Source organism: Bos mutus, chromosome 12 (genome assembly GCF_027580195.1).
Source record: "Bos mutus isolate GX-2022 chromosome 12, NWIPB_WYAK_1.1, whole genome shotgun sequence".
Taxonomy (NCBI): domain Eukaryota; kingdom Metazoa; phylum Chordata; class Mammalia; order Artiodactyla; family Bovidae; genus Bos; species Bos mutus.
In genome coordinates, this window is record NC_091628.1 from 23,795,923 (window position 1) to 23,820,803 (window position 24,881).

The 24,881-nt window shown below is 39.2% G+C and overlaps 1 long non-coding RNA gene across 1 annotated transcript in view; it reads right to left on the bottom strand.

The window, feature by feature from the left end:
* Positions 1-2,686: 2,686 nt before the first annotated feature.
* LOC138990190 (uncharacterized) overlaps positions 2,687-24,881 on the bottom strand; it is a 54,517-nt gene continuing 32,322 nt past the window's right edge. The window contains exons 2-3 of the long non-coding RNA XR_011466300.1: positions 7,113-7,346; positions 2,687-5,650 (exon numbers count right to left, since the gene is read on the bottom strand). This is a non-coding gene — a long non-coding RNA (uncharacterized lncRNA). The remainder of the gene's footprint in view (positions 5,651-7,112; positions 7,347-24,881) is intronic.

Here is a 24,881-nt window from a genome sequence, read left to right on the forward strand (position 1 = left end):
TGGGCAGATACCTATGGCCAGCCACATTTCTCTACAAAAAGCCTAACTATTTACCCTATATACAATACAAATAGTCTCATTTCTCTGAGAACATGACCTGAAAATCAAATGCAGCTAAGTCTCACTATGCTATCTTTAACTTCTGATGTAATTAAGGATTCAGATGTTACCACTTTAGGCAAAGGATGCAATATATATTAAAAACTTACTTCTATCTTTAGGGTATCCAATTCAAATGATCTTCAGGGGTTCAAGGCAGTGCAGATGGAGCTGAATACAGTCTGATGCTCATCAACAACAGATACCTAGGGGGAAAGCAATACAAAAAGGAAGATTAATACTCTGCAACTGCAGGAGATAAGCCACAGACTGTCTATTCGATCAGTGATTGAGCACAAATGTTTGCCAGTTATGGCCAATGATATGAAAGGGACAATTGGCTAAAGGGGATTTGGAGGTAAATAATTTCTTTGATTAAAAGAGAAGAGGAGGAGTATCAGAAATATAAGGAGGATGAAGAAATGAGGGAGAAGAGGGAAAAGAAGAAAGAGGAGAAAGAGAAGGAGGAAGGAGAGGAAAAGAAATCCTTGATGCTTTTTTGTGTGCTCAAGGGGCCACCATCTTAAACGGCTGCAGTTAATCTGCAACCCTAAGAACACAGGATAGACAACAAATACAAACTGCTGTTCACAAACTACACAAGCAGCAAGGATTTACTGTGTAGCACACGGTACTCTATTACAATGAAATGTAATCTCCAAAAAAAAGAAAAACCTGAATTACTATGCTATACTCTTAAAATTAACACAATATTATAAATCAACTATATTTCAATAAAAAAAGACCACAGCCTAAAGGAAAAGCTTGCTGAGAACTCTCAAATCAACCCAGAAACACTACCTTCATCTTTTTCTGTGAAAAATAGAAACACCTTTTTAGTTTCACTTCAACTTGCATTTTTCAGCTGCAGGCAATAATAACAAGCACCACTAACACTTAAGAGAAACACCAAGAGTTTTGAAGGGATAGCATCTCCAAAGGCATTAGAATGTGATGGATGTGAAACTTCTTGTCAGGACCACAAGATAGTTGATGACAGTGGAATAATATCCCAGAAGTTTTGAGATAAGGGGTTTTTGAGCTGCGTTTCTGTTGCTTCTTAATCCATCAAGTATGAAGGTATTTAAACCTTTCCATCTCTCCTACTTCTTTCTTGATATGATTAGATGAGAATATATACCAGCAAAATTAAAAATGAATCTAAGATATGAAGATGTCAAATCTAAGAAAAATTGGGGAAAGGCATGAGAGAGACAGAGAGAGAAATCTTTGAATGACAGCTATGTAGAAGTATAAAAAACTTTCAGTCTAATACTGACCTTTCCCTGAAGAAGGAAACAGCAACCCACTCCAGTATTCTTGCCTGGAGAATTCCATGGACAGAGGAGTCCGGCAGGCTACAGTCCATGGAGTCGCAGGAGTAGGATATGACTTAGCAACTAAATCACCACCATCACCAATACTGACCTTTAATCAAGAAACTGCACAATCCTGGTTGCATAATAAAAACAAGTATACAATTCTTTCTTCCATGAGATTAAAATAAGCATCTAGGAATTGCAGGAATAACAAAAATGTGCTAAAAATTGTGATCCAGTTAGTAAGCGATGTGGCATGATTTCTATTGAGTGATGAAATTTATGAAAATGAATGTCATTTAGCCTTGGTGCCTTCAAAATTCTCTTTTGAACAATATAGAACCTGCTGCTTGGCTCTTCACTGGATTCCTCTATGTAATATTTTAAAAATTATCCCTTGTGTATTGCACTTTTCTACAATAACCCTAGAGATACCCTGGTTTCTCATACTCAGCACTGTTTACACGTGGGCCAGATAAATTCCTTGCTGTAGCAGCCTATCCTGTTCATTGTAAGCTATATAGCAGCATCCCTGGCCTCTCTTCACTAGATGCCTTTAACACGCCAGTTGTGACAATCCCGTGTCTCCAGTCATTGCTAAATGTCTCTTCAGAGGGAGATGGCAGAATTGCTTCTGAAGTTTGAAACACTACCATAGACAAAGCATGGAAATATTAAATGTAAAAAATTATATGTGTTATAAATGTTGAATACATTAAAGTAGGGGTACAATTGAGAGATGGTTTTTCTGGTAACTCTGCTGATAAAGAATCTGCCTGCAATGCAGGAGACCCCAGTTCAATTCCTGGGTCAGGAAGATCCCCTGCAGAAGGGATAGGCTACCCACTCCAGTACTCATGGGCTTCCCTGGTGGCTCAGATGGTAAAGGGTCCACTTGCAATGTGGGAGACCTGGGTTTGATCCCTGGGTTGGGAAGATCCGCTGGAGGAGGGCATGGCAACCTACAGCAGTATTATTGCCTGAAGAATCTCTATGGACAGAAGAGCCTGATGGGCTACAGTCCATGGGGTCGCAAAGCATCAGACATGACTGAGAGACTAAGCACAGTTGAGAGAAGCGGAGTGATGGTGTGTAGGGAGGGAAGAGACAGAAGTCAATGGACATTGTTCACTTATACAGAAGACATTGAATACCATCTAAAGTTCCTGAACCAATAAAAAATGTTAAGGTTATTTTTAAATTTATAGACAATAACAGACCAAAACAACCAGGTGTATTTAAAAAAAAAAAAAAAAAACATTGGGAGAAGGGCTGGCTGCAGGAGATATTTTTAAAAAGTATTTTTCATACTAGATAATAAATAAATATAGATAAAAATTATATATCAAGAATTTACATGGAAAGAGAAGACTCCTGAGAATCCTTTGGACTGAAAGGAGATTAAACCAATCAATCCTAAAGGAAATCAACCCTGAATATTCATTGGAAGGACTAATGCTGAAGCTGAATCTTCAATACCTTGGGCACCTGATGTGAAGAGCTGACTCATTGGAAAAGACCCTGATGCTGGGGAAGATTGAAGGCAAAAGAGGAAGGGGCTGGCAGAGGATTAGATGGTTAGATAGCATCATCAACTCAATGGACATGAATTTGAGTAAACTCTGGGAGATAGTGGAGGACAGAGGAGCCTGGTGTGCTACAGTCCATGAAGTCACAAAGAGTTGGACACGATCTAGCGACTGAACAACAGCGCCAACATACATGATTTAGAGTTACTGAGTTTACAATTAGGAGTATTAAAAAAACAGTCAAGGAAGTTTTCTCTCAACTTTCATCATTATTTGAAATAGCTTTTAAGCAATGACTTTTATTTACCTTTAAACATGTCGATTCAGTTTAGTTCAGTCGCTCAGTCATGTCCGACTCTTTGCAACCCCATAGATTGCAGCATGCCAGGCTTCCCTGTCTATCACCAACTCTCGAAGCTTGCACAGACTCATGTCCATCGAGTCATGTCTTAATCATGTCTTAAATATGTCTTAGTACTCAAATGAGTACTTACTCAGAAGTTACTTAACTCAGTACCTTACTCAAATGACCTTTGAGATTATGAGTTTACATAGTGAAAGGAGTTCTAATAGCAGTGAAAGGGGAAATTTTCAGTCTCTCTCTGGAAACTTTTTTTTTCTAAAATGATATGGGAAATAGATGGGAAAACAGTGGAAACAGTGTCAGACTTTATTTTTCTGGGCTCCAAAATCACTACAGATGGTGACTGCAGCCATGAAATTAAAAGACGCTTACTCCTTGGAAGGAAAGTTATGACCAACCTAGATAGCATATTCAAAAGCAGGGACATTACTTTGCCAACAAAGGTCCGTCTAGTCAAGGCCATGGTTTTTCCAGTGGTCATGTATGGATGTGAGAGTTGGACTGTGAAGAAAGCTGAGCACCAAAGAATTGATGCTTTTGAACTGTGGTGTTGGAGAAGACTCTTGAGAGGCCCTTGGACTACAAGGAGATCCAACCAGTCCATTCTGAAGGAGATCAGCCCTGGGATTTCTTTGGAAGGAAGGATGCTGAAGCTGAAACTCCAGTACTTTGGCCACCTGATGCGAAGAGTTGACTCATTGGAAAAGACTCTGATGCTGGGAGGGATTGGGGGCAGGAGGAGAAGGGGACGACAGAGGATGAGATGGCTGGATGGCATCACTGACTCGATGGACGTGAGTCTGAATGAACTCCGGGAGTTGGTGATGGACAGGGAGGCCTGGAGTGCTGCGATTCATGGGGTCGCAAAGAGTCGGACACGACTGAGCGACTGAACTGAACTGAACTGAAAATGATATGACCAATTTTGTCTCTATTGGGTATTCAATAAATGTTTATTGAAGATTCCATTTCAATTTCTTGCCTGTTTTGCCCATAAGTTAATGTGGAAATACCCCCTCTCTCTTCTATTTTAACCCATTTAGCCTTGACTTCCTACCATCCATTCTCCAGGTGTCAATGAGATAATCAAAGTTCACTGCATTTTAAAATCTCTTAGGAAACCACGAACACTCATTTAGACCTCAAATTAGGGGTCAGTGATTTAGCACAGAGCGGACAGCATCTGAGAGCTCATTGAATGAGACGCAGCAATAATCCTCAAGCGATTATTCTCTAATCTTTGCTGGCAGATGCTTTAAAGACAGCCCAGAGAGTTCATTATGCAAATAGAATTGTCTGGATCTGCTGACAGGGGCGGAACTGAGCAGACGCTCCATGTAGATAGCCGCCTGGCATACTCTTCCGCCGTGCAAGGAGATACCGGGACACGCTTTCTCTGATCTGCACGTATTTATACTGCAATTAATGAAGGGCGAGAAAGTTCATCTTGAAGCTGGGTCATGGAATGCTTAAAACTGAACAGACTCAAGAAACAGAATCTTATTTGTCACAGTCAGCCCTTAGTGAACGCCAGGGCATTTCTGAAGCTCTGAAATATTCGTCTTTATGAGATCTATACAAACAGAAACATGAAACACTAACACACATGTACACATTTAAACTTACTAAACACTTAACGCAAATGTATACATGTGTTTGTGCACATATTAATTAACATGTGTGTACGTACATGTATTGTGTATATACACATGACATGCATGTGCATAGATACATATATGACTATATGTGTATGGGTATATACATACGTATGTATATATGCTCATATTTATGACAGCAGAACGCATTAGCCAGTAGCCAGTAGCTGTGTGACATGGGCAAGTTCTTACTTGTCGATGATAAGTTTCCTTATCATCTTTCAGTTCCTTATCATAAGCCTTAGTTTTCTCATTTTAGAATGAAACTAAGAAAAATGCCATCCTCAAAGAGTTGGTCAAAATGTTTTTGTAACCCAGCATTAGATGACTTATTTATGACACTGTTTATGTCTTGAACTTCCCTGATACATTTTGCAAAGATTCAATTCTAAGTTCATTTACTTTGGCCATTACTTTGATATACTTGAAATACGACTTGATTAGGAAGCATACAATCGCTTTATGAGTTCTCAGAATGTGGTTCTTGTGTGAACGGAAGCATCTGCAGCTTAGCTCTGTCATCTTCAAAGTCAGGCAGAGTCACCACTGTGTGTCCAGTCTGCCGCTGGTCTAGCAGCCTAATGTCACGGTCAGTAGTGGTTACTGAACATCTCCTGTGTACCAGGAAAGACTCCAGGGAACTCTGGGCAAGGCTGTCAGCGATGGTTCCGTTCTTCAAGTTACCTAAACTCGAGAGAGAAAGATGAGGCTATGAATCAAATGCCGGTTAAAAAGAGATCATACTGGGGTCTTGTTCATTCAAGTTGGCAAATATATATTTTGCATAAATATAAATACATATGTATTTAACAATAACAGTTGGCTGACATGGTGAAATTTGTGGCACACATTGTTGGTATAAATTATCAACTGCATGGAAAAAGATGTCAAGTTTTTGAGAAACCGACAAATGCTTATTCAGTTTGATAGTACATGGACACTTCCGGGAATTTTTCTTAGAGAAATAACTTATGTACAAGATATTTGTGTGTAGATATTCATCATAATACTTTAAAAGTTTTTCTATGTAAATGCCATAGTTGCAAAAAGTTTAAATAAATAAGTCATAGGGTGTCCATAAATGTAGTATATTTAATATAATATACATAGCATATATGTGTATGATATAGGGAAGTTATGTGGTACAGTTTAATTAAAATGAAAGAGTATAGAAATATTAACTCTCATATCCCCCCAGCACACACACACACACACAGAAAAAATAATCTGCTTAAAATATTAGCAGTAGATTAATGGTTATTTTCATTTCCTTATTAATACTTTCCTTTTTTCCATGTACTCTACAATGAATAGATCATTTTTGGAATCATAAAAATAACCATTATCTCATACATATGAATTTAAAAAACTAGTTTCTCCTTGTGGTATTTTGTTTGTTTTCTGTTTGTTTGCCTGTTTCCCACATGCAAAATGTAGAATGAAAGGAGAAATGTTTGCTTTGAGCCAAGAATGTCATATTTAAAGGCCCTGAAAGCCTGCAGTTTTGAGTAGCTATTGGCATTATTTTAGCAATGTACCCAACTTATTCTTTTTCCCCCCCCCCTCGAGAAGATGCAGCAATTAAATGACCTTTTATAACAAGACCCATCAGATGTAGTCACAGGTAATGACAGCATTATGTAAGCCCACTATCTGCAGTAAAACTCCAAACGTGCATTCTACCAACTAGCAATTTTCCCAATCAGCTCTTTATTTCACCATGCCACCGTCCTTTAGAGCCCTAATCATGGAGGTGGCTCTGGAGAAAAAAGCCATGTTCTGTCTGAACTCAGTGGGTAATGAACATACAGGACAAAATGAGCTTTTTGCTCTCTGTGGCACAGTGTGCTTTCCCTGTTTTGCAGTCATTTTCTCCAATTCAATGCAAATTCTTATAATTTCCCCCAGAAATAAATGCTATTAAATGCCCTATTCTTCTCTCCCATGTCAGAAACTTTACACCCTACCATCAGCTGTATATTTGTCAAAATCAAAACTCTACATTGGAAGCCAGAGAATGACAGACAACAGCCAATGTTGTCAGCTAGGAATAAGAGAAATGTCCAGAGTGCAGCAGACAATTAATAATGACAAGCAGACATTTCGTTGTGATGGGTATCATCATCCTTCATCTCCCATGTCACACCTGGCTGTTTCAACATTTCAATCAATTGTGCTCAATCCTGTTCAACTCTTTGCGATCCCATGGGCTGTAGCCCACCAGGTTCCCTCTGTCCATGGAATTTTCCAGGCAAGTCTACCGGAAGGGTTGCCATTTCCTCCTCCAGGAGATCTTCCTGACCCAGGGATTGAATCCACATCTCTTGAGTCTCCTCCACTGGCATCTGGATTCCTTTACCACTGCATCACCTGGGAAGGTCTAAATAAACAGTTTATGAGTTATCACAAAACAGAACAAAATATAAAAATAACCTAATGCAAACCAGTACTATGATTACTTCTTAAATTTTGATTCTATCTGATTTATGATGGTTTTATTCAAACTCCAGATACACAAGTAGAAAACACAGCTTGGTTGGGAAAGGATTGTTGGTTGGCTTATCTCTACTTCAGACTGAGTGAAAATTGCACAATGATTACGAGAGGCCATTAAAAATGTCCTAGAATATTTTTGAGAGATAGTATTAACACTATATTAGTCTATATTAGTGTTAATGAAGTTAATAGGTAGAGAAAGACAGAGAAGAGCAGATTGAGAAAGTGATTCTAAATTAGAAATAACTATTTTATAGTTTTTTTTAAATTCTCATTAATCTTCAAAAATGAATGTAATCATTGCATATCCCACATGGGAAAAGATCACACAGGAATTCATTCACACATAAAACATGCACATCCAGGTCTGGAATCACAGTGGTGTCTGATTTCCCTAGGATAAGACCGACCAATGGATAGCAGATTTCAAAATAACAGTCCTATTAGGAAGTACTGGGTTAGCCAAAAATTTGTTCAGGTTTTTCTGTAACATCTTTTGGAAAAATCCTAACGAACTTCTTGGCCAACCCAATATAATATCCTAGCAATAAAACTGTGTCCTATATTAGCACATGTCCTTACTCTTCATTTCAAAGAACATTAAAATGAATAAATTAAGGAAGAATTTTTTTTTTTTACAAACATTGGTATATGACTACTCCAAATAACTTTACACATGTTGTTCAGTCACTAAGTCGTGTCTGACTCTTTGCAACCCGTGATCTGATCTTCACTATGTCCCAGTGTTTGTTCAAACTCATGTTCACTGAGTCAACGATGCCATCCAACCATCTTATCCTCTATCAACCCCTTCTCCTCAATCTTTCCCAGCATCAGGGTCTTTTCCATTGTCAGCTCTTCGCATCAGGTGGCCAAAGTATTGGAGCTTCAGCTTCAGCATCAGTCCTTCCAATGAATATTCAGAGTTCATTTCCTTTAGGATTGACTGGTTTGATCTCCCCTCAGTCCAAGGGACTCTCAAGAATCTTCTCCAGGACCACAATTCAAATTACACAGGTTAACTCACTTAATTCTCATAACTCCAAATTACAGATGAGGAAACCAAGACATAGGAGAAGTGAAGTGGTCTCACACAGTTAGAACAAGGCAGAGAGAGCTCAGACTCCCAACCCGAGCACCTAGCTCCCAGGTCCATCTGCCTCATCATTATACCACATCACCTCCATTGTAGTTCTGACAATTTTTACTCTGTTTAGGAAGTCCAACAGTTCCTTCAAGGTGTTCAAAGGCTAACACCTGAGATTCTACTAAGGAATATCTGCTTTTGTCTGCTTTATATAATGGGGTTCTGTATGAAATTGTATTTTAAGGAGGTGCATGAAGTGTGCTTTACAAAAGTTACTATTTTGGGATACATCCAAAACCACTTTATGACCTTACGGTACGTTGGCGTCAACATTGCAAGAGTTCGTTTGCAGCACAGATAGCTGTTTAGACATTGGATTAAATAAAGACCCTGACTGATGCTCAGATAGCCTTGGGGATGGAGAGCAGGGGAGGCGTTCAAGATGCCTTTGTCTGAGGTGTTCTTTGTCCTTACGATTGTTTTTGTGACTTTTTATAGTGGGATAGTTGAGCTATTTAAAGTCCGGCAAACTGAGGGAAGTTGGAAGACAGTTTTATTTACTGACTCTGAAGCCAAGTGTCAAGCACAAGGCCTTGGGCCTGGACTGTGTCTCCAGATGAAGCTGACACAAGTTTCTGTGAAGATGAAACAAGTCAAGACACGGTACACTACATCCTTTTAGGTCTGCTCCTTGATTTCCATTTTTACCCCTCGATTTCTTCTAGGTTTTTGGCATCCTTCCCAGGGTTTACTTTTTGGCTTATACAGAGCTTTCTTAATCCATTGCTTATGCGAATTCGAAGAAAATGCATTTAATATTTGTGATGTACATTGAAATACTTAGATAAAATCGAGGTCCAGGCTCTAGTCAGGCTTCCCAGTGAGATTTTTGCCTTAATATAAGACATTCTTTTAATCTAATGACCAGACCTGAAGGTGGGTCATTTATCTTGTCATCGTAAATGCTGAGTCAGGTACACTACAGCTTTGTTTAACTGATTCTACAGAAAATGACTGTTAACTTTGTTCAGGAAAAAAGAAAAAAAAAACAACTGACTTCAGAATAACTCATTTTATAATTGCACATAAACAAAGTATAATATATTTTCACAGATGTAATAAATTTTCCTGTTGTCAGAGTTTCTTAAATAAATCCTTGCTTTAACATACAGTATAAGACTAAACTATTTCTTTCATTTCATTAACATTTCTCTTAAAGTGCCTAATTTACTTTTGGACTGCAAGTTAATTTCTATTCCAATCAAGTTTACAACACACAAGGATTTTTAGCATTTTGACTCAGTGCCACTGTGTCCAAGTTGGTACTTCAGAAGGAATATTATTAAAGAGGATAGGGTCAATTCTTGGAAATATTCCACCATGTTAGATGATAAAAACATATTTTCTATAATTACAGGTAATGACTGCCTGATAAATTACAACCATGGGAAGAATCAAAGTAATAGACAATTAAAATCTGGATTGTAGAGAAGAAGAAAAAGTTACCCCAGAAAAATATAAGTTCGATATTGTGTTTGTAAAATCTGTATTAATAATAAATAAGTTTGGAAATAACATGAGTAAAGACGATCAGGCAGCTGCTTTAAGGGCATGTTTATGAACTGTTGGAAAGGAAAGTAGAATATCTTCTTTAACTTAAGGTATAGCAGTATTTTCGGACTTGCCTGGCGGTCCAGTGGTTAAGACTCCATGCTTCCAATGCGGTGGTCACAGGTTCTATCCCCCATCAGGGAACTAGATCCCACACGCCACAACGGTGTGGTCAGAAAAATAATAAGCAAAAAAACAAAGTAACGATATTTCCTATCGGGTACAGAGGGGTAGGATATCAAGAAGCACCTGCATTTATCTATATGCTTTAAACAAAGCACAGCTATTGCAAAAGTTAAAGCACCAAGACATGGAGTTTCTCCTCTCGTGTTTACTGTTCTTCAGTGAATACAACTTGCCACTGGCAGAGAAAGAACATGCCAGACAAATGTTGGTTAAGCTGCAAAACAACTTTAAAAAATCTCAAATACAGTGGTTACAGTAATCATCTGATCAACACTTTTGTTGCCAGTATTCTTAGCCTACATAGCTTGTTATGGCAACTGCTACAATTAGAATGGCATCAAAATAATAGCTATCTATTTGTAGAAATTCCATAATGATATTCTAACGACTGGAAGATGATAACAGCCCTCTTGGCTCTTGTCCAAGATAGATCACAATACATGCTGATAACCCAGTTCAACATTCTTGGAGTTTTTTTCTGCATTATGCATTCAAATGCTAATAGAGCAGGCAGTGAGCTCTCCAACATTACTGCTAGATAAAGTCTTAAGCCAAAGAAAATTCTCCAGATAATCAATGTATAATTCTTTAAGACCTTATACTGTCTGTTGTAAAATTATATTCACTGTTATTAAAATTTTGCTACAATGCATTCTATATTTCTATGACTTTTGTTTGTTATTATACTATCTCACAATACAGTGAAAACTTTGAAAATTACTTATTTGGGATAAAACAATTTAGGCCAGATTCTGAGGGTTTAGGGGCATTAAAATATCATAATTAAAATAGTTGATAGTTATACCAGCTGAATCATTCAGAAAATATTTAAGTATATGTGGTCTTATGTGTGTTAGTCACTCAGTCATGTCTGACTCTTAGCAATCTCATAGACAGTAGCTCGCCAGGATCCTCTGTCCATGGAAGTCTCCAGGCAAGAATACTGGAGTAAAGTGCCATTCCCTTCTCCAGGGGATCTTCCCAACCCAGGAATCGAACCCTGGTCTCCTGCACTGCAGGCAGATTCTTTACCATCTGTACTACCAGGGAAGTCTGTGGGGTTGCAAAGAGTTGGACACAACTGAGTGACTAAGCACACACACACACTTGGTCTAATAAAGACTCATAAAATATGCATATGGGAAAATCAAATGTATTTTATTAGTGTTAATTAGTTTTATTAGTCTTTTAGATTGTTTTTCTTTCTTCTGTCTTTCTCTGCTGGTAGATAATCAGTGATGCCAACTCACTGCTGGCGTTTTAGTCACTCAGTTGTGTCCAACTCTATGACCCCATGGCCTGTAGCCTGCCAGGCTCCTCTGCACATGGGATTTTCCAGGCAGCATACTGGAGTAGGTAGGCATTCCCTTCTCCTCAGGATATCGCTGACCTAGAAATCGAAACCCAGTCTCCTGCATTGCAGACAGATTTTTTTACTGTCTGCTGCTGCTGCTGCTAAGTTGCTTCAGTCGTGTCTAACTCTGTGGGACCCCGTAGATGGCAGCCCACCAGGCTCCCCTGTCCCTGGGATTCTCCATGCAAGAACACTGGAGTGGGTTGCCATTTCCTTCTCCAATGCAGGAAAGTGAAAAGTGAAAGTGAAGTCGCTCAGTCGTGTCCGACTCTTAGTGACCCCATGGAGGAATATAATGGGAGCATCCATCATTTCTAATTTTAGTTTCTATACTTCTATGAAATAGAAAATAAGATAATTGAAATGACTCTATCATCTCTTGGCCTAAGTCTTTACTATGGAGTAAAATCATACAAACCACAGAACACTAAGTTTGCTTCCATTCTCAGTCATTTTTTGTTACTTCTAGGTTTTTAGGAATGTTCCAGGAGACTGAGGTGAGAGAAAACCTCTAACCATTAGAGCCTCAACTATTAATTCAGGCCATGGCAATGTTTCTACTTCAGATGGGATGCTATTTATGTCATTGAAGAGGCACTGTACAAATAAATGACATATGCTTGAAAATACATCTAAAAACATTGATTCTTAGAAGCAGAAATATATAGATTGGCATGCTTATAAATGAGTTCAAGTGTCAGGATGAGAACCAAAATCTTCTCAAGGGGCTGTCTAAGTAACTGAGTATCCAGACCAAATTTTCCAGTTTCCTTCCATTTGAAAGAAGTAAGAATCCTTTGAGATGGAATAAAAACTTTTTCTTGCAAAACAAACTATAATATGGTTCTCAAAACAGATAAATTGTACAGAAGTATGGCTGTTGCTGGCAGTTTAGTTGCTAAGTCATATCCGACTCTTTGCAACCCCATGGACTGTAGCCTGCCAGGTTCCTCTGTCCATGGAATTTCCCAGGCAAGAATACTGGAGTGGGTTGTCATTTCTTCCTCCAGGGTATCTTTCCAACCCAGGGATCAAACCTGCATCTCCTGCTTTGGCAGGCAGATTCTTTACCACTGAGCCATCAGGGAAGCATGATTCTCAAAATAGATGACCTGTGCCAAAGTATAACCTGCAACAAAACTATCAAAGTTCAGAACTGTGAACAGCAGCTCTTCAAGATTCATGTTTTCCAAGACAAGACCAGACACAAATTCTGGCTGTCTCTTCTGTTCCAAAGATAAGGCCACCATCTTCCCTACACCCTTGAAACTCACTCAGTTTACAAATCCTGACCTTCCAGAACTATGCCACACTCATAGTTGTGACTTAACCCCAGTCTCAGATCTCAGGGGTACTTCTGTAAATTCGCCTTTGGAGATGCAGTAAGACTCCAAGTGTGCTTCTTGGTCATAAAGTTTCATAACTGAGGCTTCTATGATCAACAGATTTTTCTGGGAACCTCCAGGGCTTTTGACTTTTCACTTATTTATCTATTTCTCCAACTCTGCTGCATGAGATTAAAAACTTGGAAATAACTGTTGGATTTGACCATCTGGAGCTCATAAATGACCTTAAAAAGCACTTTCACTGAAGCCATGGGAAAGTGGTATAATTGTAATGGGCTTAAGAGAGAAGGAGAGGTGGGGAAGTAGGGGCAGTGAGTGTAAATTACTCCCAGAAATTTGGCTATAAAATGAGGCAGGAAAATAGAACAGAAGCTGGAGGAGATAGGATTTACAGCACATTAGTATGACTGTGTGCATACATACTAAATCATGTCTGACTCTTTGCAATCCCAAGGACTATAGCCCACCAGGCTCCTCTGTCCATGGAATTTTCCATGCAAAAATACTGGAGTGGGTGCCATTTTCTCATCCAAGAGATCTTCCCAATCCAGAGATCTAACCTGCATCTCCCATATTTCCTGCATTGCAAGAGGATTCTTTACTCACTGAGCCATCAGGGAAGCCCAGGATGATGGCAGGAACATTTTAATAATGAGAAAACAATAATGCAGGGGAGAAAGGGAAGAATTTTAGGAGTGAAATACTTGAGTATTTGAGAGAAAATGGGGTCAACTCCCTAAATTGAGGAGCTGAACTTTACATAGGAGTATGAATTATTACTGCAAAGTATGGCTGCAAATATAAATAGCTTGGTTTCTCTGTGGCTAGATAAGAAGATTCTCTTCTATTTTTCTTTCCTGGCTTGTCAGAAAAATGTGCAAGTGAGAAAAGAAATAATGGTGGGAAAATAAAAACAGAATGATGTAGTGGAAACACTAGGGTCCCAAGTTAGAAGTTTAGGTTCAAGAGTCTCCTCTAACGCTCAGTAGCTGCGTGACTGTTTCATCTTTCTAAGTTTGGATTCCTTTCTCCCATAAAATGTAAATAATATTTATTTCCATCCTAACTACTCTAGCATTGTGGTACACTGGACATTTGCAATATTTTGGACATTTTTTTAAAGATGTTTTTTAAATTACAAAAAAAGTTTTTGGAGTAAAGTTGCTTTGGCTTCCCAGGTGGTCCTAGAGGTAAAGAACCCACCTATCATTGCAGGAGTTGCTTTACAATGCTGTGTTAATTTCTACTGAGCAGCTAAGTGTATCAACTATACGTATACATATATCCCCTCTTTTTGGACTTCCTTCCCATTTGGGTCACCACAGAGCATTGAGTCGAGTTCCCTGTGCTGTACAGTGGGTTCTCATTAGTTATCTATTTTATACATAGTACTGGGCTTTCCAAGTCGTACAAGTGTTAAAGAATCTGCCTGCCAGTGTAGGAGGTGCAAGAGATGTGGGTTTGATCCCTAGGTTGGGAGGATCCCCTGGAGAAGGAAATGGCGAGTCACTCCTGTATTCTTGTCTGGAAAATTCCTTGGAGAGAGGAGCCTGGTGAGCTACAGTCTACAGGGTCACAAAGAGTCAGACATGATTGAGCAACTGAGCATGCACACACACACACACACATACATAGTATCAATAATATGTGCATGTCAATCCCAATCTCCCAATTCATTCTACCCCATTTTACCCCATTTGGTATCCATAGTTTGTTCTCTACATCTGTGTCTCTATTTCTGCTTTGAAAATAAGCTTGTCTATACCAGTTTTTTTTTTTCAAATTCCACATATATGCATATATCTTCTTCTATTTTACTTACCACCTGGCCTTCTAGCTGCGTTATCATCTCTAACTCCCTGAACACTCTAAATTCTTTGAGAGAAGATATTATATACAGATTATACCTTTTTTCTTTGAATCCTGAGCTGTAGCTAATAAGTTCATCGTTGATATCTAACAGCTTTGATTAATTCATGCTAGCAAAGCTTGTTACACAACTGAAGCTAATACAATATTGTAAATCAACTATACTTCAATTAAAAAACATATAATGCTTACTATATTTCAGGAACTGTTGAAAGAACTTTCCATATATTAATGTACTCAAGCCTCAAAATAAATCTTTTAAGTAGAAATTATGAGCATCTTCACTTTAAAGATGAGAAAAGCGAGGTACAAGGAGCAGCAGAGCTAGAGTTAAAACTGGGGAATCTGACTCCAAAAGCTGAGTTTTACCATGTCCACTGCACTGCCTTCTTGTAAACTCAATTAATTTCTGTGTTGTGGATGAAGAAATTCATGCTGTATGACTTTGCACTTTTGTGGCAAACTCTGAGTGGGTCTAGCACAGGCTTCAGAATGAATAACATTTGACAGACTGTGTTGGCAAATAGCTTAAAGAGTACTCAGAAGATGAGCTCAAAGTAGGCTGTAATTACATAGCAGTCATTTCTAACGGGTCAACTGGCAATGTTTTTTCATAGCCTAAATATTTTTGGTGGCTGAGAAGCAAGAATAGTTGAATAATGATAGTTGAACTGATTATTTATTGAGACTTTGCTATGTGGCAGGCACCAATCTAAGTGGTTAACATGTATTATCTCATTCAGTTCTCACAAGGACCTGATAGTACTGATTTTTCCCATTTTAGAATAAGGGCAGCTGGTTCCTGGCAGAGCATGAGTTACAGTACAGGTGTCTTAGTCCAAATTGTAGGTCGTGAGTTTCTTTAGCACACTGTGTGGGGTAGGTGATCTGGAGCTCACGTGTCAGGTGTGAAGGAAGGTCAAAAAGACAGACAAATATACAAGGCTCCAAGAACATTATGCACAGCCTTTCTTTCACCCAGTTTTTTATCATTAAAAGTAAAAATAATAGTAGCTCCCATCTCATTAGGTTGTCATGGGACATCAGTGAGCTGAAATTTAGTTATATGAAGTTCAAACTACAAATGAGATATGATTGTTGTTGTATGTTAGAAGATATATGTGTATTGTTGTTATTATGATTATAGTTACTAAGTACATGAATATTGGGCTTTCCTGGTGGCTCAGAAGGTAAAGAATCTGCCTGCAATGCAGGAGACCTGGGTTTGATCCCTGGGTCGGGAAGATCCCCTGGAGAAGAGCATGGTTACCCACTCCAGTATTCTTGCCTGGAGAATTCCATGTACAGAGGAGACTGGGTCGCAAAGAGTCAGACATGATTGAGCAACTAACACTTTCCCTTTTCATATGAATATTACAGTTACTGGGAATTTAGTTTAGGAAAAAGAGGAAAGGTAGAAAAGTGGTATCTGGATACATTTCTTCCAAGATAGCTGGAAGTGAAGTAAAAAATCTAAGCCTAATCACTTTCCCGAAGCTATTTGAACCACACAATTATATCAGGTATTTAGACTTGGCTTATTCCTATTGAAGAACAAGTCCTTAAATTACCATTCATTACTATAGATATTTTTAATAGATTTTTAATCTGCAATTCTATTTATACTCACATCTCTCAGCATTGCCATATATCCTAAGGATAAAGAATAATATTACTAAATCTCATAGCTTGTCTCATGTGGAGAAGGCAATGGCATCCCACTCCAGTATTCTTGCCTGGAAAATCCCATGGATGGAGGAGTCTGGTAGGCTGCAGTCCATGGGGTCGCGAAGAGTCAGACACGACTGAGCGACTTCACTTTCACTTTTCACTTTCATGCATTGGAGAAGAAAATGGCAACCCACTCCAGTGTTCTTGCCTGGAGAATCCCAGGGACGGTGGAACCTGGTGGGCTTCCATGTATGGGGTTGCACAGAGTCGGACATGACTGAAGCGACTTGGCAGCAGCAGCAGCAGCTTGTCTCATTCTACAAGACTATCTTATGTTGTCATACTTGTTGTTTTTTAGTCTCTAAGTCATGTCTGACTCTTTTGGGACCCCATGGACTGTAGCCTGCCAGGCTCCACTGTCCATGGGATTTTCCAGGCAAGAATACTGGAATGGGTTGCCATTTCCTTCTCCAGGGCAATCTTCTTGATCCAGGGATCAAACCCATGTCTCATTATGCCTCCTGAATTGGCAGGTGGATTCTTTACCACTGAGCTGCCTGGGAAGCCCTGTGTTGTTATACTGCAAGTATTTTTGTTCTCATAATGTTTAAACATAAAGTATCTTTATCTTTATTAGCTATAGAATACTCCCAAGAAACTTCACCAGTACACTGCAGTTTAAGGTTTGTGACATTAATTTTAAGAAAAATATGACAAGTTGTAAAACTGGACACAAAGTGAATCTAAGTATGGAAAGTTAGCGTTCTTTTCGACAGTCTAACCAACCATCTAAACTGCTAAATAAGCACTTGGGCTGTTATTCAGAGACTGTGGAGGTGAACCTCATCTCAGATGATCAGCGTTCCACTCATTGGCTTTTCTGTACAGTTTTAAGTGATATCCCATTCATTTCTAATTGTGGAAAAAATAAGTGGAGGAAACGATTGTGTTTTCAATCCTAGAACTGACAGCAGGCAGTAACATTTGAAAAGTGTTTGGTTTCAGGGATTGGTAGGCTCTCATCTCCCCGGTCACTCAGTGACCTTGGCTGACGGAGGGTCCAACTTGATCCATACTTCCAAAATGACCATGGCAGGAAACAAGAACCATTGTGCACAGGCTTTCAGAAATGTAGCATGGCACTTCTGCTCTTGTTTCATTGGTGAAAACAATCATATCTTAAAAGGAAGTGAGAAAGTACATGACTATCATGTTCCCGGCTACAGAAGAAGCAGAGTATTTCTGTCTCTTTAAAGATTCCAACACCAGGTTTATAACCCAGCCCCAAGCTAAGAAGCTGGAGCTTTGTCCCATGTGGACTCAAACATGTCTTTTCCTGATGCTGCTAACTCTAGAAAATCAAGGAAAGGTGACAGTCAGTAACTTTATCCCCCAAACATTATTTTCTTCCTTGAAAATATCTGAGAATAGTATTCATTTATTTATCATAGCTAATGTGTTTTCAGGCAGTGTTTTAAAACTGCACATTCAGCAATAGATAAGAGTGAATCTCTAACAACAACAAAAACTGAATCTTTGCCTTGCAAGCTTGGAACCTGGTAGGGAGGACCAAGATTTAACAAATGATCAGGATTTGAAGTCCAATTTTGCAGGCAATTAAAGTCTGGTCTGTTGGCTATCACTCTCAGTCTCTTTTCCCCCAACCCCTCCAGTTTTCTTCTTCTATAATATCTAGTTAATATAGAATAATTGGAATAAATATTCTTATAATATCTAATTACTCCTAAAGCAGCTGTAGGAGAGAACACTCTTCTAAAGTATTTTTTTTATTACATCTACAGTTCAGTAGACAGAATGTAAACTTGAGGGATTGCCCACGCAAACATTGAAATACTCCTTTTTTTTCTTACTTTCTACCACATGGCCAATTTTATCATGGGAATGTTTTGAATAAAACCCTTCTGGATAAAAGTGTGACAGTTCTAGCTGAAACTATTTCTATTCATTTACAGTGTGTCGGTAAAGGACAAAATCCGGTGTGAAGATTATGTAGTTTGTTTGATGTGAATATCCAATGAAGTTCATTTGAGTTCTAGGACAAAGATATGTTTTTTACCTGCATCCCCCGACTTGATTTTCTGCACCAAACCTATAACATAAATGAGGAAATCTCTTCAGTTTAGGCTAGATGTCCATGCAGTCAGAACTTTATTTAATTCACCAGCTACTGCAGTCAAAGAATGTTGTTCCCAAGAAGAAACAAAACACACTCCATCCACATCCTTCAGTCATTACCTTGCTGACTTGCCTTCTCAGAGAATGTGCTATTAATATTCATAGTGAGATGAAATTATTCAGTGTTGGTGGTCTGCATTCCCCTACCAGCTTTCCCTTTTGAGTTAGAAACAATTTAGTCCTTTCTGATTCTGTTTGTTTTCTCCCCACACCATCCACATGTGCTGTGTGGTGTAATGTTCTAAGCCTGCCAATGTTTTATTTCAAAAGGTAAATCAAGCCCGAAGGCTTAGCCCAAAAGTTTTTTTAAAAAGCAAATGAACTAGAGGCATGGCAGAGGCTTTGACATTCTGATTAGACAACAGTTAGCAAGTCCCAGACTTTCCCGTGTTTATCATCTCTAGGGTCCCCCCTCTTTGCTCCACTGGCTTGTCAGTCTGCACTCAGGGTCTGATCTGTCTCTTCACTATTTTCTTCACCTTCTTAAACCCTCATCTCTCTGACCAGAAGACAGAAAAAATGCCATGAAATAAGTTTCTCTGAAAATCAGATTGTCATGGGCACCTAGAGGTATTGGATAAATCTACACAATAGCATTCCTGCCATTCTCATTTCAGAGGACACGTTCATAAACACACCATGACCACCTTTCCAGCCATGTCAATGTTGAACGTCCCTGAGTGACTTTGGCACAATGCCCTGTTTGTGATATTCTAAATGAGTGTAAATGTTGATGGAATTGGGGAATTAGGAAGAGTAGGCTATGGTAGGGAAGAGAGCCCAAGAAAACACCATCAGTACTGACCCGATGAAGCCTTTTCCTTGAGCCAGATGTTCAATAATTCACTTAAACAATTTGATGGAAACACTAAGGACTGGGTGTTCAGTATATATCCCTTAATCTTCCCCTTTAGCCCGCATCAATAAACTTCATGCTGGCTCCCTTCCATTACCAGCAGTAACTTGTTGGCAGTATATTCACAGACTGCAGAAATGGAAAGAGCTTCTTTCTCTTATGCAAGTCTAGAAGAAGAAAAAGTCATGTATTGGTCTACTTAAAGCTTGCTTAGAAACACAGAAGTGCACTGAATAATTATCCTGCATAAATACTTGTGGGCTTCCCTGGTGGCTCACACAGTAAAGAACCTGCCTGCTATACAGGAGATCCAGATTTGATGCCTGGGTCAGGAAGATCCCCTGGAGAAGAGAATGGCAACCCACTCCAGTATTCTTGCCTGGAAAATCCCAAGGACAGAGGAGCCTGGTGGGCTATACTCCATGGGGTCACAAAGAGTCGGACGTGAATGAAGCGACTTAACATGTAGCACATGAATACTTGTGTTATTATTATATGATTTTTTTTATTGTTAAATGAACTTTATGTGGCTTCACAAAGAGACAGAAAAGAATAATGCATTGATGATGGATTGACAGCAAAGTAGAGGGTGATGAAAATGTAAGGAACACCACTGAACTGTTCCCAGGTGAAGCAGATAAAGGTAATATTTAAAACAAAATTTCAAGTCTCTGGAAATTGTCCTAAGGACAAACAGGAACTGAAGAAACCCCTACTCGAGGCAACCTATGAAGAGTTGTGTAAGAAAGGCACGTCTGTGATATTTGAACCAAGACTCTCCCTCCCCACACCCAGCTCAGCAACAGGGACAGTCCATTGGAAATGGACTTGGGCATTGCTGTCACCAAGAACATGGCCTCCCTGTCCTCATTTCCCAGCTCCCCATCAGAGGGTTATCTTCTGGGGAAGAGAGGGGTATCAGCACTTCTCATCTTGCCCCCAGCAGCCCGTGGCCCTGTGTAGTGCAGTTAAGAACTGGGGGCTCTTCTCTTCCACTTTGTGGAACAGAGGCTCTGCCTGGGGTGCAGTATAGTGACAATACAGGACCCCACATTACTGCTGCCCCAGCTTACATGGTTCTACACCAGAAAAGGCAACCCAGAAAACACAGTATGCTTCTTGTGACCTTTATGATTGAGAATTCTTATTTTTTTAAAAATATTCTTGTTGAATAATGTTATCTCTTGCCCAGTCATACTTTGCAATACCAAATTTTTAAAGCTGTATTTTAAAAAATGAGGTTGAGTCCATACATATAACATTTTACTCCTTTTATATGTGTAACAATAAGTTATCACGGTCACTCCACTTGGCTATCAGAAGCCTAAAAAATATTCTCTATATTTATTTATCCTGATTTGTGTGAGAAAAAATCATCAAAGGCAAGCTCACAATTAATCAAATATCTCCTTTGGGTGGAGTGATCTTTCCAAATGATGTCCACATTTTTAAAAAATGTATTTATTTTAATTGGAGGCTAATGCAGGAAGCAACAGTTAGAACTGGACATGGAACAACAGACTGGTTCCAAATAGGAAAAGGAGTACGTCAAGGCTGTATATTATCACCCTGCTTATTTAACTTCTATGCAGAGTACATCATGAGAAACGCTGGGCTGGAAGGAAGCACAAGCTGGAATCAAGATTGTCGGGAGAAATATAAATAACCTCAGATATGCAGATGACACCATCCTTATGGTAGAAAGTGAAGAGGAACTCAAAAGCCTCTTGATGAAAGTGAAAGAGGAGAGTGAAAAAGTTGGCTTAAAGCTCAACATTCAGAAAACGGAGATCATGGCATCTAGTCCCATCACTTCATGGCAAATAGATGGGGAAACAGTGGAAACAGTGTCAGACTTTATTTTTGGGGGCTCCAAAATCACTGCAGATGGTAATTTCAGCCATGAAATTAAAAAACGCTTACTCCTTAGAAGGAAAGTTATGACCAACCTATATAGCATATTGAAAAGCAGAAATATTACTTTGCCAACAAAGGTCCGTCTAGTAAAGGCTATGGTTTTTCCTGTGGTCATGTATGGATGTGAGAGTTGGACTGTGAAGAAAGCTGAGCACCGAAGAATTGATGCTTTTGAACTGTGGTGTTGGAGAAGACTCTTGAGAGGCCCTTGGACTGCAAGGAGATCATAAAGGAGATCAGTCTTGGGTGTTCATTGGAAGGATGATGCTGAAGCTGAAACTCCAATACTTTGGCCACCTGATGCGAAGAGTTGACTCATTGGAAAAGACCCTGATGCTGGGAGGGATTGAGGGCAGGAGGAGAAGGGGACGACAGAGGATGAGACGGCTGGATGGCATCACCGACTCGATGGACATGAGTTTGAGTGAACTCTGGGAGTTGGTGATGGACAGGGAGGCCTGGCGTGCTATGATTCATGGGGTCGCAAACAGTTGGACACAACTGAGCGACTGAACTGAACTGAATTACTTTACAATATTGTAGTGGTTTTTGCCATACATTGACATGAATCAGCCACGGGTTTACATGTGTTCCCCATCCTGAACCCCATTCCCACCTCCCTCCCCATCCCATCCCTCTGGGTCATCCCAATGCACCAGCCCTGAGCACCCTGTCTCAAGCATCGAACCTGGACTGGCAATCTCTTTCACATATGAAAATATACATGTTTCAATGCTATTCTCTCAGATCATCCCACCCTCACCTTCTCCCAAAGAGTCCAAAAAACTGTTCTATACATCTGTGTCTCTTTTGCTGTCTTGCATATAGGGTTATCGTTACCATTTTTCTAAATTCCATATATATGCATTAGTATACTGTATTGGTGTTTTTCTTTCTGGGTTACTTCACTCTGTATAATAGGCTCCAGTTTCATCCACCTCATTAGAACTGATTCAAATGTATTCTTTTTAATGACTGAGTAATATTCCATTGTGTATATGTACCACAGCTTTCTTGATGTCCATCTTTTTGAAAGACCACAAGACATCTGATACACCTGTTCTGAGTCAATTCTGAACCAAGATGCATCACTTAAACTTTTCACTTGGATCACTTCCATCACAATATTGTGCCCAATTCCCTTTCCCGACAAATCCTTCCTCTTTGAATTCTTCTAGATGTTGAAATTTTGACATAAAATCTCAGATTCCACGGAATCCATTCTGAGATTCCACGAATAGGTAATTTTCCCTTAAACACAGGACTTTTGGAAGCTCAGTGACTCCAGACCTTCCTTCTGCTTATCATCTGTTGTCTTGTTGTATTGTTCTGCCAAATTGTTAAGAACTTTTCTTCTTCCCCAAATCTGAAATCTTAACTGATTCTGGGTACATTCAGATTTTAACCATCCCTTGCCTCAGTCTTGCTACAGTTAGATCCAAGTCTCAAATGATCATAAAATATAAAAGCTAATAGGAATCAGGAGTTGCATAACACAATTGCAATAACCCATGGAGAATATACTCAAGGTTTAGAAAGAAATATTTCCATTACACAATATCTTAGGAACTTCTTAGTGAAAACACAAAATCTTATGCTTCTAAATCAGTGGAATTTCTCTGCTTCTCAGTCCAAAGAGGTATTGTAAACATGTCTCAGAAAAAAGATAAGAGTAGGTTATACCCCCCAAATCTTCCTCTCTTGTTCCTCCTAACTGCTTGCTTCTGACACCTGGTTTTTGATACCAATCACTGTCCCAGGGGCAGCTGTCAACGTCAGAAATTTCCTTTAATCCAGAGCCCAGCCAAGAGCTGACCTCATCATTGCCCTCTTTTAAAGTACCAGTGAAATGAACTATTATTTCACATTTTTAACCTGAACTGTGTGACCCCATGCACTACAGCACACCAGGCTTCCCTGTCCCTTACCATCTCCTGGAGTATGCTCAGATTCATGTCCATCAAATCAGTGATGTTATCTAATAATCTCATCCTGTGTCACCCTCTTCTCCTCTTGCCTTCAATCTTTCCCAGATTCAGGGTCTTTTCCAAGGAGTCAGCTCTTCGCATCAGTATTGGAGCTTCAGCTTCAGCATCAGTCCTTCCAATGAATATTCAGGACTGACTTCCTTTAGGATCAACTGGTTTTATCTCCTTGCAGTCCAAGGGACTCTCAAGAGTCTTCTCCAGCACCACAATTTGAAAGCATCAGTTCTTTGGCACTCAGCCTTCTTTATGATCCAACTCTCACATCCTTACATGACTACTGGACAAACCATAGCTGAACTGTAAGTCATAACAAATGACTAGCTAGAGAGGTACTGCTCTCTGAACTTGTCTTTGACTTCCATGTCTCTGACTTCCCTCTTCCTCATACATTGTTCTCTAGATGCCCTGCTTATCTTCCTTTTCCTCAAATATTCCAAGATTTTTCCTGGCTCACAGCCTTTGTTGTCATTCTTTCTTTTCCTGGAGCTCAGTGCCTGTACTCTACTCTTCAAACAGGCTCAAATTCCCACCTTAAAGAGGCCTTTTCAGACCACCATCCAACATAATTTTCTACCCACCTCACTAACTCCTGATTTCACTTCTTACTGTGATTTTCTCCATAGAATTCATAATTTCAAAAATAATTTTAAGCCTATATTTACTTGAATATTTCTATCCATTCCAATAAGAAAATAAGTTCAATGAAGGAAAGAATCATACCTGCCTTGTTCAACATGCAATGCTGGTGCTAGAATAGTGTTTGGTATGAAGTTACATACTCAGTAAATATTTGCAGAAGGAATTTACAGCCACTTCCACACACAAGACCATGAATAGGCATGTCTTTTTAACTTTTTAAAATGCCATTGAGTTTTTTTTTTCTGCTAAAGTAATATATAAATCATGTGTGTGTGCTCAGTCCCTTCAAGTCAACTCTTTGCAACCTCATGGACTGCAGCATGCTAGGCTCCTCTGTCCATGGGATTATCCAGGCAAAAATACTGGAGTGGGTTGCCATTTCCTTTTCCATGGGATCTTGATCTTCCCAACTCAGGGACTGAACCCATGTCTCCTGCATTGCAGGCAGATTCTTTACCCACTGAGCCAACTGGAAAGCCCATATAAATCATACATTCTTTATATATACATAAATCATATGTTATTTATAGTTTCTTCTATGAAAAAGTACTTGATTTCCATGTGTATTACCTGTGTATTTTTTTCATTTGTGTTTACTTTCTTTATCACTTATTCTCCAAATGGAGCAAATTTCTTTCAGTGAGGCTGTCCATGCTTACTCTGTGATATTTCAAGCCCTCATTGTTTCATTTAGGTTTT